This window comes from Macrotis lagotis, chromosome 7 (genome assembly GCF_037893015.1).
Source record: "Macrotis lagotis isolate mMagLag1 chromosome 7, bilby.v1.9.chrom.fasta, whole genome shotgun sequence".
Classification (NCBI taxonomy): Eukaryota; Metazoa; Chordata; class Mammalia; order Peramelemorphia; family Peramelidae; genus Macrotis; species Macrotis lagotis.
Genome location: NC_133664.1, coordinates 197,747,747 through 197,766,506, shown reverse-complemented (window position 1 = coordinate 197,766,506; position 18,760 = coordinate 197,747,747). Strand labels below are relative to the sequence as shown.

The 18,760-nt window shown below is 38.2% G+C and overlaps 2 protein-coding genes across 4 annotated transcripts in view; one reads left to right on the top strand and one right to left on the bottom strand.

Moving 5' to 3' along the window:
• A2M (alpha-2-macroglobulin) overlaps positions 1-18,760 on the bottom strand; it is a 260,412-nt gene that overhangs the window by 175,001 nt on the left and 66,651 nt on the right.
• The window catches only part of FOXJ2 (forkhead box J2), a 287,675-nt gene continuing 276,829 nt past the window's right edge, over positions 7,915-18,760 (top strand). The window contains exon 1 of one of the 3 annotated variants that reach the window (XM_074194385.1): positions 7,915-7,993. The gene's annotated coding sequence lies outside the window, so the exon portion shown is untranslated. Of the gene's footprint in view, positions 7,994-16,360; positions 16,436-17,731; positions 17,822-18,760 lie in introns of those variants that run through there. The other 2 variants (XM_074194386.1, XM_074194384.1) reach the window with 2 other exon arrangements.

Below are 18,760 nucleotides of genomic sequence, written 5' to 3'. Positions count from 1 at the left end.
TTGGGAACTCCCTCCTCTTGACCCTTAGCCTGTCTCCTGTCAAACTATCCCTTCAGATCTCAACCTTTCTCTTTTTTTTCCCCCCTTTTATCATCAGGGTCATTGAGTTAGCTGGATGACTCCAAGCCCATGAGGCACCTTATCTTTTTTGATGTTTTCTAGCCTTTGCCCTCTACTTTATCCATTCCCACCCATCCCACAGCATGGATGACTAACTGGTTTTTCCTCCTGCTGCTCCACCTCTACCCCAATCTCAGGATGGACTTCCCAAGCTCCTGAAATTGCTTCTCAACTCTGAAATAGCATTCTTATTTGGAGGGAGTGATAGGATCAAATCTGATGGATTAGATGTGGACCAAAGGGCAGGATATTTCCCAAAGGGAATGGACTTCCCAAAGGCAAATGGGTGGAGTGAGATTTGAGTATCAATATTTCTCAGGAGGCATCTTTGGATGCACATAGTGGTACATTATCTGACTGATAATACAAATGTATGTCTCCATGTATCTTATGTTTGAAGTATGTATATGACTGGTATGATTGAACCCAACTGCAAATATTTAACCAGAATCATGTTTCTAGTGGGTTCTGTAACATGGGGTAGACCCTTGGGAGTCCTGGTGAGGTACAGACATACACCTTTTGATCTCATAGAAAATATTCTTGGTCTCTCAAAAAATTATCTCAGATTGATTGGAAGAAAATACTATGCTATTTTGGGGATGTGGACTGCTTTTTGCAGCCTGGTGTCTTTGAAAGATTGTAGAAGTTAATCAGAAATATCAGAGCTTGAAGTCACCCAGAGATATTTGAGCTTTCACCCCAAGAACTTTTCATTCTGGCAAGATCCAGCTTTGCTCTGAGAGCTTCTCTTTCTTCTCCCAAACCACCTGACCATCTGGTCAAAAAAATTTATTTTCTAGTACCCCAGCTACATGACGGGCCTGGATCACAGATCAACTTAAATGCTGCCTTTCTATCTGTGCAGTCAGGTGGAATGATGAGTTTGGTAAAGGAATATAGATTTAAAGATTGTTTGATATAATGCAACTCCCTTATTTTGTAGATGGATGAGGAAAAAGGACTGAAAGTGATTAAGTAGGTTGCCTAAGTTCACACAGATTAGTAACAAGAAATTCTGGAATTTGAATACATCTCATTGAATTTCTATTTGAATACATGGAGGATCAAGTTCCTGAGTTCCTAAAACTGTCAACATCAGGGCAATCTAGTCCATGCTTATCCTTAGATAAAACTCTTTGACCTGGTCTGAGTTAGAATGATTCTAGCTCTGGAAAGAAACTTGAATGAGGGAGCCAAGATGGCGACAAGAAGGGATCGATTCTTAGGAGCTCTCTGATAAAATTCATCAGCTAAGGACTCTAACTAAACTTTCGAGAGACAGAACCCACAAAGGGACCCAGTGAGGCAGTTCTCCTACTCAAGGTAACCTGGAAAAGAGCAGAAAGGCTCTGCTCCCCGGGATCGGAGAGGCAGCCTGCCAGAGGGGTGGCCCACCAGAGCTAAAGAACTTCAGCCTCCCGGAGGCAGCCCCAGGACGCTGGGAGTCTAAGCTCACAGCAGCAGGGGAGTCTCCTGAGCTGCACCCCGAGGAGCACCGGGCATAAAGTGGGGGAACACCGGGGGAACTCTGCCAGAGCCAGCATGTTGAGCCCAGCCCTCAGGGCACACAGTGAGCGGTATGGTCTTTCCCCAGCCCTGATCCAGGAAACAGAAGCTGGTGGAGCCAGTAAGCAGGAGCCTCTAGGGCATGAGCCCATTGAGCTGAGGGAGGGGAGTGAAGACAGACTGCAGAGCTCTTTCCTCTGCCTCTGGAACAGGACTCTGGGGCACTGACCACATTCAGATCGTGATCACAGTCTAGGCCCCCCATAGAACAGCAGGGCCCCTCCCCCACCTAACCCCTTGGCAGAGGGAGGTGCTTATGGTCATTCACAGACCAGGAGGGAGGACAGGGCCCCACACATTGAGACCCTTGTGGGAGTGTCCCAAAAGCTCAAGAAACACCCCAAACCAGGCCCAGGCTGGGAAAATGAGCAAGCAAAGAAACAAAAAGAAGACTATTGAGAAATATTTTGCAAATGAGCCCAAGAAGGACCAAAATACTCAGTCTGAAGATGAGGAAGCACAAGCTCCTGCATCTAAAGACTCCAAGAAAAACAGAAATTGGACTCAGGCTATGACAGAGCTGAAAAAAGACTTTGAAAATCAAATGAGGGAGTTGGAAGAAAAATGGAGAAAAGAAAGGAGAGAGATGCAGGAAAAACGTGAAAATGAAGTCAGCAGCTTAGTCAAGGAAATCCAAAAAAATGCTGAAGAAAATAGCATGCTAAAAAACAGCTTAGGTCAAATGGATAAAACAGTTCAAAAAGTTATTGAGGAGAAGAATGCTTTAAAAAGCAAAATTGGCCAGATGGAAAAAGAGATAAGAAAACTCTCTGAGGAGAACAGATCCTTCAAAGAATAGAATTCAGGGAGATTGATGAATTTACCAGAAATCAGGAATCAATACTTCAAAACCAAAAAAATGAAAAGTTAGAAGAAAATGTGAAATATCTCATTGAAAAAACAACTGATATGGAAAACAGACTTAGGAAAGATAATTTGAAAATTATTCGAATACCTGAAAGTCATGATCAGGAAAAGAGCTGTGACATCATTTTCAAAGAATTACTACAGGAAAATTGCCCTGATATTCTAGAAGCAGAGGGCAAAACAGAAATGGAGACAATCCACCGATCCCCCAGAGAAAGAGATCCCAAAAAACTAACCTCCAGGAATATTATAGCCAAGTTCCAGAACTCCCAAGTCAAAGAGAAAATATTACAAGCAGCCAGAAGGACACAGTTCAAATATTGTGGAGCTGCAGTCAGGATCACACAGGATTTAGCAGCAGCTACATTGGAAGCTCGTAGGGCTTGGAATACAATATACCGGAAGGCAAGAGAGCTTAGAATGCAGCCAAGAATGAACTACCCAGCAAGACTGAATGTCCTCTTCCAGGGAAAAAGATGGACTTTCAATGAACCAGGGGAATTTCGAAGGTTCCTTTTGGAATGACCAGAGCTGAACAGAAGGTTTGATCCTCAGAAACAGGACTCAGGTGAAGCATGGAGATTGGAGGAGAGGGGGGAAATATGAGGGACTTAATGAGGATGAACTGCATGTATTCTTGCATAGAAAAATGACACTGATAATACTCATATGAACCTTCTCAGTTAATGGAGCAGGTAGAGAGAGCTTTTATAGTTGAAGCATAGGAGAAAGCTGAATTTGAAGATAAAATATGGTGTAAAAATGGAGTCAATAGAAAAAAGGGAAATGGAATGGGAGAAAGAAAAAGGAGAGGGGGAATAGTCCAAGATATTTCACATAAGATTTTTTTTTTTATTACAGTGAGCTATTGCAATGATATGGAAGGGGGGAGGCAAGGGGGAATGAGGGAAACTTTGCTCTCATCAGAGATGGCTAGGAGAGGAAACAGCAAATATACTCAATGGGGTATAGACATCTGGAGTAAGAAGGAGGGGGGAGCAGGGGGAAGGGGTGGGGATGTGAATAAAGGAGGAGAGGATGGACCATGGGGGGAGAGTGGCCAGATATAACACATTTTCTTTCTTACTTCTTGCAAGGGGCTGGGAATGGAAGGCCTGCCCAGGACCACAGGGCCAGGTGGATTCTGGGCCTAAGGGGTGGTATGGGGGCTAAGGGCTTCTTGGCCCCAGGACCAGGGATATGTCTGCTGCACCACTCAGCGACCCTACAGCAGAGTCAGAGTGAAAGGAGAGAGAAAATAGAGTACATGGTAGTGGAGAAATAAGAAAGGAGGGAGTTGCAATCAGTAATGGCAACGGTGGAAAAATATGGAAATAACTTTTGTGATGGACTTATCATAAAGAATGAAATCCACCCATGACAGAGTTGTTGGTGTTGGAACAAAGACTCAAGCACATTTTTTGTTATTATTATTTGGAGGAGGGTGCAGGGCAAGTGGGGCTGGATGGCCTGCTTGGGGCCATATAGCGGGGTGATCTTTGGGTGTATTTGGGGCCGGATTTGGACCTAGGTGCTCCTGGCTCAAGGGCCAATGATCTGTCTGCTACCCAGCCACCCCTACTATTATTACTATTTTATTTTATTTTGGGTCTTTTTTTTCCTTTCTTTTTTTTTTGGTTTTTGCAGGGCAGTGGGGATCGGGTATCTTGCATGTCACACGGATGGGTGATTGTTGGGTTTACAAGGCTGGATATGGACTGGGTTGCTTGTGGTTCCAGGTCTGGTGCTTCGTCCATTGCGCCACCTGGCCATACCTACAATTACTACTATTATTTTTTTTTATTTTGATTTTTTTCTCTCCCCTTTACTTTTTTTCGCCCAAGCAAGTCTATCTATATTCATGGGGGAAGAGGGGTATTTTGTTTACTTGTAAACAAGAATATTTTATTAATGTAAAAAAAATTTGTATAAAATGAGAATAAAAAATAAATTAAAAAAAAAGAAACTTGAATGAACCCAAATAATTTGGTAGCCAAGTTGAATGAACCCAGTAAGTTTTAACATTTTTCTATTAAATCCTTTCCTTGCTCTCTCTCTCTGTTTCTCCCTTCCTTCCTTCCTCACATTCATTTTCTTTCTTTTCTTTCTTCCTTCCATCCATTCATCTTTCCTTTCCAAATTGGAACTATCAATGGGTAAGCCTTTTGATCTCAAAAAAATTATTCCTGGTCTCTCAAAGAAGTTATTCCAGATTGATTGGAAGAAAATACTAGCTCTGAAGTCGGAGGACCTGGGTTCAAATTCTCCATCTTATGATCACTACCTGTTTGATATTAAGCAAATATTTAACTTGCCTAGGCCTCAGTTTCTCATCTGTAAAATAAGGGGTAATGGTGGTGGTAATGGTTTAAGTTAGATGATCTTCCAGTTTCATGTCTATGATCTTATTCAAGGGAGAGGATAAAGGAGGGGAGAGAATAAGTTAAGTGCCTCCTAGCAGTTTTACAAATATTATCTTATATGAGGATCTCAACAACCCTGGGAGGTAGGTACTCTTATTATTTCCATTTTACAGTTGAGGAAACTAAGACAAAGAAGAGCCTGGGGTCACATAGCTAATAAATGTCTGAGGCCAGATCTGAACTCAGGTCTAACAGATTTCAGACCCAGGTTCTATCCACTGTGCTACCTAAGTATGTGTGTGAGAGGCAACCTGGTTATAGTATAAAGAACTTTGAATTTATCATTGAGGCTTGAGTCTGAATCCCAGCTTAAGAGCAGTTAGATCTCATAGAAGTTCCTGCCTTTCTGAGTCTCTTTCTTCTAAAAAAAAAAAGTTGAGATAATACTCCTAGGAGTGGAAGCAGGCATTGATTATTTACACTCCTTAAAGGAGTGTCAAAATGTAGGTGATTAGGAGTGGTCATTTTATTTAGGGAGGCATTGTGGGGATAAAGAGCTGTCCCAGGAGAACCTTTAGGGACACTTCCAGGCTAGGACCCTGGGTAAGTCATTTAAACTGAGGACCTTTACAGATGAAAGAAAGCTGACCTTAGAGTCAGGAAGATCTTGGTTTAAGCCTGGCCTCTGACACATCCTCACTTCAATGGGTCAGACAGCTGATCTGCATTGATAAAAGGCATATCTCTACTTAGAGCTTCCCACTTGGTGAAGTTACAGGTCTAGGCAGAAAAATCTTAGTAGCACAAATATTATGAGTCAGTTTGCTGGGCAAAGTGTGTATCTACTTAGCAATTTAGCTAGTATTTATGAAAGGGAAAAATCAATTTTTTTACTACCACTTACTCATCATTCTCAGCATGTTGATATAGGAAAACCTGGTGCTTTAAAAATTAATTTTTCTCTAAAAATGAAAATATATTCTCTCTATACTTCCCCCATATTGAGAAAAAAAAAATCCTTGCAACAAATTTGCTTAGTCAAACAAAACCAATTCCTTCAATGGCCATGTTCAACAAACACCTTTCTGTCAGAAGTAGACAGCATGACTATCTCATGAGGACCTTTTCTTAGCTCCTGGTAAGTTTTTACCAAAGAGGATGTGGCTTAGTTTAGGTTCTGTTGCAATTTAGTGGCATGAATCCCTCTCTGGAAGTAAGAAAGGTCTAGACTAGTAGCATTAGGAGAGGGGAGGGGAATGATGAAAGAAAGAGAAGTCTAATAGTAGCTCATGGCATTATTTGGGGAGTGTGGAGGATATGATAGATAGGAGCGCAATAAGGCTTCATTACTTATTTCAGTGTTTGAAGATGGAATCGTGGGCAGGGGTGATAGTCCGGTTCTTTATTGAAGAGGTCACCGTTGTTGTGGAGTGGGAAAGATGGTTAGGTGTGTTTGGGGAGTTGATAGCAGCATTGGGGATAAAATTGAGGTGACATGTTTGGGAATGACTTTTATGGGAACAACTGGAGGGTAAGGAAAAGAGGATGGGTTAGAGGAGAATGGAAACAGGATCTCCAGCTTTAGCCAGGTGTCCCCCCAGCAGCAGGCAGCCTCTTCCTCCAGGGACACCCTGGCCCGGCTGCTCTGGGCACCACTGAAGGCCAAGTGCCCCAACATGCTCCTGCTCAAAGATAGGGCGGTTTTTAAATGGCGTGTTCTAGGACTTTCCATGTGCTGTTTCTCCAGCTGTTCAGCAGAACTTCAGCCCCCAAAGCCCAGGCCCAGAGAAGCCACAGTTTTGTACTAAGCTACATATTAAAGAGATTTGCAAAAATATGTAAAACAATTCCATTTTTCTGATTTTTTTTGGAAATTCTATATTTTTTCATAAAAATGTTATTTATGTTTATATGTAGTGGTTTTATTTTGAATGAATGAATATATATTTTAAAAATTCTTCATTTTAAATTTCTGCCAAGGTAACTATCAATAGGCATAACCCATGTAAACAAAACTGCTCAGTAATTTTTAAGAGTATAAAGTGATTGGGGCAGCTAGGTGGTGCAGTGGATAGAGCACCAGCCCTGGATCCCACCTCACATGCTTAATAAGTACCTAGCTGAGTGATCTTGGACAAGTCACTCAGCTCCATTGCCTTGCAAAAATAGAAAAAACTTTTAAAAAGAGTATAAAAGGATCTTGAGACTCCAAAATTTAAGAACCACTAAGAGAGCTGAGGAACTAAGCAGTTGTGATTTTTGAACTATTTACCTATCTCTTCTGAGTTTGGAGAACAGTTTAGATTCCTTTTTAGCTTCTGCCTCTAAAGGAAGAGTTCCTTCTAGTTTTTATCAGGATAGGATGGAGAATGAGGCTGAATTGCCATGATTCTTTTAGATCATGGTCAGATAGGTGGAATATTTATTGGGGCTTATGAGAATGAGGTAAAATGATTAAAAGTTGTTCAATAAGAAGTTTAAAGAAATGGTAGCTAGCAGTATGAAAATTCTTTAAGGGATTGGTATTAGGCACTCCTCAGGAGCTAGACTATTTCAATTAATCATTCAATGAACACTTAAATACGTATGATGTACAAGACACTATATTGTGATATATATATGTTTATATGAATACACACACACACACACACACACACACACACACACACCCCACACACACAGTGTATTCATTCATCCCATTCTCTTCCCATCTTTACTCTTCTGTAGAACCTAGCAGCACCATGGCTTCTGACCTGGAGAGCAGCCTCACCTCCATAGATTGGCTTCCCCAGATGACTCTTCAGGCTACCATCGAGAAACTGAGAGGAACCTCACAAGCTGGGCTTCCTGGAGGTAGCCGTAAGTGCCCACCTGGTTCACCTACAGATCCCAATGTTACCCTGAGCAAGGATGAGGAAGCTGTCCACCAGGATGGCAAGCCTCGATACAGCTACGCCACACTTATTATATATGCTGTCAACTCCTCCCCAGCCAAGAAGATGACCTTCAGTGAGATTTATCGCTGGATCTGTGATAACTTCCCTTATTACAAGAATGCTGGTATTGGCTGGAAGGTAGGACTGTCCCTGTAATTGGTCATGCTTTGGTTCTCTACAGTCATGCCTTCTTCCATCCTTATCTTTCTCATCCAGCTTTGCTCTATTCTATTCCAGCACAGAGAGATAGGGACTTTTAGACAGTGTCTTTTGCTCAGATCTCCTGCCTTATTTTCAGTTAACTCGATCATGGTAAAATTATAGCTTACAAGGTATGCCAGGCATACTTTAGAACCTTAGAGTCTCTTGGTTATTTTTGCTTTCCCTACTATCTCAGTTTCCCCTCCCTGCAATAGAACATTTTTCTTTTTCATCTTACTCTTCAGGACAGAATTGCCATCAAATTTCTTTGTCTACATGGTCATCCTGTTTTTTAAAAAAATATACATTTGTATTGATATCTTCTATTGTTTTGTCACATACATTTCCCGTTATACATCCCTTTATTCCTCTGGAATCATCCCTTATAACAAAGAATTAAAGGGTGGGGGAGTTCAGCAAAATTAACCATTACATAAAGTTTGACATTATTTGCTATGTCCCATACTTGTGGCTCCTCACCCCTGCAGACACGAGGAGGTGCCTTCTTATATTTGTTTCTTGGAGCCAAGCTTGGCCATTATAATTTCCATATGATTCAGCTTTGATAGTTTTATTGTTGTTCTTTCCATTTACATCATTGAAGTTGTTTTGTATATTGTTTTATGGGTCCTATTTATGTCAGTTTGTATTGGTTTATATGACTTGATTGCTTTTCTCTATTCATTTGATTTTCTCACAGAATATAATATTCCATTATATTTATGAACCACTTTTTCAACCTTTCTCAAGGTGAAGCACTTAGTTTGTTTCCATTTTTTTGTTACTTTAAAAAATGCCCTATAAAACATTTTGGAGTATAAAGTTTGTCTTTTTATGATAGATTTCCTTGGGATCTTTGGGTCAAAGGTTATGGATATTTTAGTTGCCTTTTATCATAATTCCAAATTGCTTTCCAGAATGTTCAAAATCAATTTTTAGCTCTGCCAACAGTGCATTAGTGTGCTACCTGTCTCTCTTTAGTTCCTTCAACATTGACTGTTTCTAGTCTTGTATTATATTTGTCAGTTGGTAATCATATCTTGGGAATATGACACCAATAGAAAAGTGACAGTAATGAATGTACTGACTGCAGCAGCTTATTTTTAGGGAATTTAAAAGTGGATAAGTTGTTTAATTGGAGATAAGAAAGCATGGTCTATCTCTCTTGAAAAGGAGAAAATCCTGTGTCCTCACTAATCTTTTTGAAGTTATTTAAAAAAAAAACCCTCAATTTTTCAGTTGTTGAATGGGAATTGAATGTGTAGGGTTCCTTCACTTTTTAATTTCAGAAGTCTTTTTTATTAAACAGTTACTAAGTATAAGACCCTAGAGGTACAAAGAAAAGATGAAAAATAAGTTCTACCTTCAGGAAACCTACACTTTAGTGGAGGAAGAAGGATATAAGATTTATTTGCTTTGAACTTAAAACACCAGAAAAAAAAATGCATTTTCGTACACACAGCAGAACCCAAAAAGAGGGTTCTCTGTGAAACCATTGGTTGCCATTTCATACTTTTTGCTTTAAAAATATAGATAATAGGTAGCAGCTAGGTGGCACAGTGGATAGAGAACCAGCCCTGGAGTCAGGAGTACCTGAGTTCAAATCCGGCCTCAGACACTTAATAATTACTTGGGCAAGCCCGTTAACCCCATTTGCCTTGCAAAAACCTAATATATATAAAATAAATTCTATATGTTACTTTTAAAACTATCCTGATTCTCTATGCTTTCTTATGGATTTTCTTCTGTACATTTAAAAAATTGTTTCAGTGGTCCAAGTGAAAGAAATGAGGGGGAAAAAACCTTTTTATAACAGTTAGGAGGAAAAAAAAGCAAAACTAATCTACATTGTGGCCATGTCCAAAAATGTCTCTTTCTATACCTTCATTTCTCAGTCCTCCAGAGATGTGATTAGTCACTGAAATGATCATATTTCTTAAGTCTTTCAAATTTATTTGTTTTTATTATGTTGTGGTTCTTAAATAAATTGCTCTTCTGGTCTATTCAATTTACTTTGCATCGGTTGTCTCCAGTGTTGTTTCTTACTGGTCATTAATATTCCCTTCATATATCATGCTTTATTCACCTATTACCCAGTTATCTAAGATACAATATAAGGTACCTTCTTATATTCTTTTTCTTTTTTTACTCTTTTATAACCCCCCCCCCCTTTCAGGATCAGGGGGATTGTTTTGCTTATACCTTTTAACTCCTTTGTATTATCTTCTGTCTTAAAACTCCTCCACACAGTATCCCTTTTCCCCCCATTGAGTTTGATAATTTGTATGTATTCAACCTTCTTGTGTTTTTTTCACATAAAAATGAGAGTCAGCTGATACCCAGTCTCCCCCCACCTTTGAGTACTCTTAAATTACGAGAAATGTCAAATTGTACCCTTTTCTTCCTTCTTTTTATACTATGACATTCCTTTTATCCTTCCTTCTCAATCTGTTTCCATGACTTTTTAACTTCATTTATACCCTTAAGAAGATTGAAGTTCTGAAGGGATTCATTTCTTCCCCCTCTTATTAGTGTCAGCATTATTCCATCCTATGGTACCTTCAATTTGCTCTTATAAATTGATGTTATGGAGTTTCTTTGAATTCTTTTCATTTCACATTTCCTGCTTAATAGTGGTCATTTCATCAGGAATTCGTGAATGAAAGATTCTTCCTCTTTTTCTTCTTTTTTAATTAAATCCTGTAGGATTATACTTAGCTTTGGTAGGGTGAGTTATTCTTGGTTGTAAGCCTATCTCTTTTGCTTTTTGGGATATCAAATTCCAGTATCTCCTGATGTTTAAATTAGAAGCTATTTGCTGTTTTGTGATCTTGACTCTTAATTCCTTATTTTTTTCTTTCTGGGTTTTTGCCATATTTTTTCTTTAGTGTGGGAACTCTGGTTTTAGACTGTGACATTCCTTTTTCTTTTTAATAAGGCAGTGGAATTAAGTGGCTTGCCCATGGCCACACATATAGGTAATTATTAAGTGTCTGAGGAGGGATTTGAATTCAAGTACTCCTGACTCCAGGGCTGGTGCTTTATCCACTGTGCCACCTAGCTGCCCTTAGACTGTGACATTCCTAAAAACTTTTGCTTTTGAATTCTGATTGATCTGGGCAATTTTTACTTATGATCTTCTGAACTGTAGTTTCAGGCTTTTTTTAAAATCATGATTTTCAGGGAAACCAATGGTTTTTCAATTTTTTTCCTTGACCTATTATCAATATCTGTTGTTTTCTTTTTGTCAGACATCTTTTTTTTTCATTTTGGATTATATTTGAATATTTCTTGCTAACTTGTAGAGTCATTCTTTTTTTTTAATTAAATTTTTTTCAATTAACTTTTTCTTTCTTCTACTCCCACACAATCCTAGTAGGAAAAAGAAAATGAAAAACAAGAAAAGCAAGACCAATGTAATAAATTCTCATGGTCAAAAAGAATAAATTCTTACATCGATGATGTCCAAACGTCTCATTCTGCTTATTAACAACTTCTTTCAGGAAATGATAGCATTCTTCAAGTGATTGATTTCTATTATGTCTATTCTAGTTTTCAGGGAGTCCATTAATTGGCTTAGGTTTCCTATTTTCTTTTCTAAACTATTTTTCTAATTCTTTGAGAATTTCTTTTAAAAAATCTCATTAATTTTTTTCTAGGTATTCATGTGAAAAATCCAATTTTTCCCCTTTGAATTACTGATTACAGTTATTACGGAGTAAATTGTTTCTTCTTTGGGGAAAGTATCTAGACATGCAATAATTTTTGATATCAAATAATATTTTCTTTAGTTTACCTATCTTTCCAGCTTTAGTTCATAAATTGGGACTTGTCTAGCCATGGCTAATCTTCTCTCACTTTGTTGCTCTTTTGGATAGTTGTAGAGGACCCAGCTTGGTTTTGCCTTGGGCTTCTACACAGACCTCTCCACCTCCTGGATTAGGCTCCTGTGAATCTTTAAGGGTCACATCTTCAGGACCTTTCTTGCTTCACAGAATATAGTTTTCGATTTTTATTGCTCTGAGTACTGCCATTTTTATTACCCAGTTGGCAAATACTACGAATCAGGGCTTGACTTACTGGACCAGGAGAACTCCTACTAGTGTTAAATTTATGTCTTTAAGAGCATAAATAAAAGTGGCAAACACTTTTTTTTAGGTTTTTTTGCAAGGCAAATGGGGTTAAGTGGCTTGCCCAAGGCCACACAGCTAGGTAATTATTAAGTGTCCGAGACCGGATTTGAATCCCGGTACTCCTGACTCCAGGGCCAGTGCTTTATCCACTGAGCCACCTAGTGGCCCCTGCAAACACTTTTGAAAAGTATCTCAACAATGAAGGATTAATTAAGCAGGAAACAGGAACTTACTCACTTTGTCCTCTTAAAGTTTATCCTTTCAAAGATTATCTAGGCTTGGGCAAGTGATAGAAGAAACATTGATAATACATTTTCAGAGAATTAGTGTTAAGGACTTTCCTGCATATTCACCAGCAGATATATCAAGGATTTACTGCTTGTTAGGGCAACACCTTGTCTGGAAATTTTTTATTTCCTAGCAAGCAGTTGTCTCCTGAAAATTTAAGCCAAAAATTAGATGTGGAAGTATCTTTTTCTTTGGATATATACTTCTTCCAAGGCTAGTTTTTGGATTCATTATCATCTAAGTGTCCTTTCAATTGCTGGCTTATGCCACTCATTTTTGAGAGGACAAAGTGAGGATTCCTATTTCTCAATTAATCCTTCATTGTCAAAATACTTTTCAAGTGTTTGTCACTTTCATTTATTTATCTATCTCTAACTATCTGTTTATCTATCCATGCCCTTATAGACATTAGTTTAGTTCCAGTAGGAATTTTCCTGGCCCAATTGGTGCTGCCAATTGACAGATGACTTTTTGAAGTCTGGTGAAGGTCATTTGACCTGTTTGTTTGCTTTTTCCTTTTTCTATATTTTATTCTTGTATTTTTAAATGTATTAATCGATTTAATATTCAGATGCATTAAACTGACAAGAACATCGTCAATATTTCTGAGTTGCAATTTTTTCCCCTTCTTTTAATCCTTTCCTCCTTCCAAGCAGTAAGTACTTAATCTGATATAGGTTAGTTACACTTGTATAGACATGTAAAATATATTTCCTTATAAGTCATGTTGTGACAGAAGAATCAGAATAAAAGGGAAGAATTCTTGCAAAAGAAAGAATGAAAAAACAAATTTTAAAAAAATGAAAATCATATGCTTTAGATAGTATTCAGACTCCATAGTTATTTCTTTGGATGTGGATAGCATTTTCCATCATGAGTGTTTGGGAATTGTCTTTGATCACTGCATTGCTGAGAAGAGCTAAGTTTCTCATAGCTGATCATCGATCAGTGTTGCTGTTAATTTATTCAATATTCTCCTGGTTCTGCTCATTTCCCTCAGCATTCAGTTCATGTAAATCTTTCCAGGTTTTTCTGAACCTGCCTGCTCATGATTTCTTTTTTTTTTTACTTGTTTGTCCTTCATTCTTTATTATATAAATATTTTATTGTTTTCCAATTATATAGAAAAGTAGTTTCTACCATTCATTGTTTTGGTAAGGTTTTGAATTTTACAGTTCCCCCCCTTCCTTCCCTCCCCCCTTCTCCCAACAGAAGGCAGTCTAATAATCTTTACATTGTTTCCATGATCCACATTGATCAAAATTGAACGTGTTGAGAGAAAAAAAAATCCTTGAGGAAGAAATAAAATATCAGAGATAGAAAAATTATGTAGTACATAAGACAACTTTTTTAACAATTGAAAATATTCTTTGGTCTTTGTTTAAACTCCACAGTTCTTTCTCTGGATACATATATTCTCCATCACAGTTGACCTAAAATTGTCCCTGATTGTTGTACTGATGTACTGAGCAAGTCCTTTAAGATTGATCATCACCAAAAGGGTAAATCACTTGTACAAAAATATTCATAACAGCCCTGTTTGTGGTGGCAAAGAATTGGAAATCAAGTAAATGTCCTTCAATTGGCGCATGGCTTAGCAAACTGTGGTATATGTATGTCATGGAACACTGTTGTTCTGTTAGAAACCAGGAGGGGTGGGAATTCAGGAAAGCCCGGAAGAATTTGCATTGAACTGATGTTGAGTGGGATGAGCAGAATCAGAAAAATACTATATACCCTAACAGCAACATGGGGGCGATGATCAACCTTGATAGACTCGCTCATTCCATCAGTGCAACAGTCAGGGATAATTTGGAGCTCTCTGCAATGGAGAATACTATCTGTATCTAGAGAAAAAACTGGAGTTTTAACAAAGACCAAGGACTATTACCTCAAATTTAGAAGGAAAAAAACTGATATCTTATTGTCTGATCTTGCTATCTCTTATACTTTTATGTTTCTTCCTTAAGGATATGATTTCTCTCTCATCACACTCAATTTGGATCAATGTATACCATAGAAACAATGTAAAGACTGACAAATTGCTTTCTGTGGGGGTGGGGGGTGGGAACTAAGATTAGGGGGAAAATTGTAAAATTCAAAATAAATAAAAAGATTGATCATCACCCCCATGTTGCTGTTATGGTGTACAATGTTCTTCTGGTTCTGTTCATCTCGCTCAGCATCAGTTCAATGCAAATTCTTCCAGGCTTCTCTGAATTCCCATCCCTCCTGGTTTCTAACAGAACAATAGTGTTCCACAATGTACATATAGCACAATTTGTTCAACTATTCCCCAATTGATGGATATCTCCTCGATTTCCAATTCTTTGCCACCACAACCACAGCTGTTCATGTTTGTTTGTTTTTTTTAGATTTTTGCAAGGCAAACAGGGTTAAGTAGCTTGCCCAAGGCCACACAGCTAGGTAATTATTAAGTGTCTGAGACCGAATTTGAACCCAGGTACTCCTGACTCCAGGGCCGGTGCTTTATCCACTATGCCACCTAGCTGCCCCTGTTCATGATTTCTTACAGAACAAAAGTATTTGACCGGAAACTTTTAATACATAAGTAAATTGCCTGTAATCCTACCTTATATCTTAACTTCTATTTTTATTTCAAGTCTTCATTGTTTTAAAGTCTTCATTCTTTATTGTTGGTTTTTTTAAGGATTTTTTTGTAAGGATTTTTTTTTTTTTAGGTTTTTGCAAGGCAAATGGGGTTAAGTGGTTTGCCCAAGGCCACACAGCTAGGTAATTCCACCTAGCTGCCCCTAGATCTTATTTTTAAAAATTAAATTACACAGTCATTACACAGCACCTGAAGGTCTGCAAAGCATTCTACACATGTAATTTCATTAGATTATGACAACCAGTCTGTGAGGTAGGCTTCATAATTATCTCCATTCTACTGATAGGAAACAGACTGAGAAAGCAGAAATGACTTGCTTAAGGTGACATAACTAGTAAGTGCCTGCATTAGTGTAAAATAAGATGCTTTATAAAACATAAAACACTATTTAAAAGTTAGTTATTATTATGGGCAATGTCAATAACAATCCCAAATAGGGCACTGACAAAGAAAAATATGCCTCTCTGGTCTGGCTTATGTTGCTAATACAGAGAGAATGGATTTGAACCCAGGTATTCCTGACTCTAGGGCCCATGTGTTATCCACTGCACCACCTAACTGCCCCATATTCTTGTTTTTTCTGGTTCGTTTTAGTTTTTGCTAGGCAATGGGGTTAGTAGCTTGCTTGTCCAAGGCCACAGAGCTAGGTAATTATTAAGTGTCTGAGGTTGGATTTGAAATCAGGTACTCCTGACTCCGGTGCTCTATCCTCTGCACCACCTAGCCAACCCTATTGATTCTTTTTTAAAGTTGATATCAGTTTCCCAGTACCCCATCTCATGGAATACTCTCTTATAATGAATAAGAATAGTTATCCAATGCAGTTATCACATCTGACAGTCTGTCCATCTTTCTGGACATATAGCTCATTTCTTCTCATCAGAGAGGAGGATGGCATGCCTTCTCTTCGAAAAACTGGCGACAATATGGCTTGGTATATTATTAATTTAAGCCCTGCTGTCATTCATTCATTTATCTATGTGATTTTTAATTGATGCTCTTTTTTTAAAAACATCTATCAGTTTTCTCTAACCCCCCCCCCCCCCCCAGTGCAGGCCCCCTTTGTAACAAATAAGGTCAGTTAAGGAAAACAAATCTGTTACCTTTCAGGGTTATTATTATCATTTCCATTTTTTTATACCTTTACCTTATTCCACAATATTCGGTTTTGGGTCCATTCCCTTGTATCTTAAAAAACAATCTCCTGCCTCATGCAACCCTGAACCCTGATTTTTCTCTTTGTGTCCCCAGAACTCAATTTGTCATAATCTTTCTCTCAATAAATGTTTCTGGAAGGTGCCAAGACTGCAGGATGACCCTGGGAAGGTGAGTTGTTGTCAAAAACATTTGAGGATATAGCAGCAAGAATTAGACGATGGTTGGTAGCCAAGGTCTTCTCAATATTTTAATGCCCTGTAAGTGGAAATAATTCTTATTATTCTTATATAATAATTCTTATTATATTCAGCTTAGTGCCTTTATTTTTCTCAGTATGGGAAGTGTTGAACCTATGAGGTCCCTCTGGAATTTGTGATTTGTGAAATTTGTGAAATTTGTGAAATCCATTTCTAGAGGTCTTTAAGAACAGAGTCAACTATTCTATTTGGTCAATCTGTTTGGATTGATTTATCTTCAGTTTTTCCTGAGTACTGCCATTTAGAGGCTATTTAAGGGCAATAATTATGTGATTGTTTTTGAAATTTGGAAAACTTTCTGAAATGATAACTTTGTTCTATAGAAAGAATACATTATTTATTAATTTTATAAATAGGAATTCTTGAGGCCCCAAGAAAGGTAGGGATTTGCCTGAGATCACAAAGGGAGAAGAATTAGGTAAAAACTTTTTAATCTTTGGTACTATTTTCAACTTATTCTACCCCTAGTAGTTTTACTAGTCCACATTGAACTTATAAATTGGACCACTAGAGTACAGCATAATTTCTTTCTTTCCTTTTTTTTTTGTTTTTTGTTTTGTTTTTTGCAAGGCAATAGGGTTGAGTGATTTGCTGAAGGCCACACAGCTAGGTAGTTATTAAGTGTCTGAGACTGGATTTGAACTCAGGTACTCCTGACTCCAGGGCTGGTGCTCTATCTAGTGCGCCACCTAGCCAACCCTACAACATCCTTTTTATTTAATATGCTTAATGTTCTTGTTCAAGGTCTCCTTAAATGTTGAACAATACCTTGGAGAGATGCCTTGAAACTTTCTTTGGCTATTTGCTTCACCATTGGTATCCCTGCCTTACTCCTTTAAAACTAATTTGCCTATCCAAAGCTAATAATTCTTTCATCTTTTGGTACAAAATATGCTTTCAGGGCTCTTATTGGACAATTGACACCTGTCCTGACATCTCTCGTAAGAGGCGGCACCCTCCAGATGATGAAGTAAGTTCTAGCCCCTTAGTGCAAGACCATGGGTTGTCTCTTCAACTACTTCTCACCTTGTTTTTTACCTAAATTGAACAGAGATTGACTATAAATAGACAGTGAAATCAAAGGTATTAGGGACATATTTTTCTTGCACTTTCCTGATAATTTCCCAACTTTTTATTCACTGGTACCAACAAATAGCTGTCCCAGGACTCCCCAGAACAGGAAACAAGTAAGAGCCCAGGAGGAGGTGTCCCAGGGAGTGGAGAAGCTTCCCTGTCTCCTGAAGGAAATTCTCAGATGCCACTGCAGAGCACCATACCCATCAGCAACTTCAATCAGGTGGGTTGGAGAGAAGGGGATAGAGTAGAAATACAAGGGAGCATGAGTAATTGAAGCAGGCAGAGAGATTAAGAAAAAGAGAAAAATAAAAATGATGGAAAAGGAAGGAAAGGAGAAAGGAGGAGAAAAAGGATGTAAAACTGTAAAAGGAATGTGGTAGTTGCAGAACGGAGAGGAAGGCAGAAAAATTTGTGAAAAAGAAAGAAAAGTTTAGTAGCATGATAGAGAGGGTTATACCTTCTAGGAATTAGAGTCCCAGTAGGGTATCCCCAAAACCCCCCAAAGTCTTGGAAGTGCAGTAAATCAATCATAGGCTGAGGAAATGCACGAACAAAACAAAAAGAAGAATCTGACTATAGAAAATTACTTCGGTCCCATGGAAGATTCAGAAGATGACAAAATTGAAGCTTCTGTATCCAAAACCTCCAAGAGAAATAGAAAATGGGCTCAGGGATGAGCTCAAAAAAGACGTTGAAAAGCAATTAAGGGAGATGGAGGAAAAATTGGGAGGAGAAATGAGAGCAATGCAGAAAAATCATGAAAACCAAATCAACAGCTTGGTGACAGAAATATAAAAAAATACTGAAGAAAATAATATGTTAAAAACCAGTTTAGGCCAAATGGAAAAAGCAACACACAAAAAGGGCAAATGAGAAAAATGCCTTAAAAAGCAGATCTGACCAGCTGGAAAAGGAGATTTAAAAACTCTGAAGAAAATAACTCCTTCAAATGTAGACTGGAACTAAAGGAAGCTGCTGACTTTGTGAGAAATCAGGAAGAAATAAAACTATTCCAAAAAAACCCCCAAATTAGAAGAAAATGTGAAATATCTCATTAGAAAAACAACCAACCTCAAAAACTAGATCCTAGATCCAGGAGAATTTAAATTTATTGGGCCTGAAAGTCATGAACAGGCCGAGACTTCATTTTTCAAGAAAT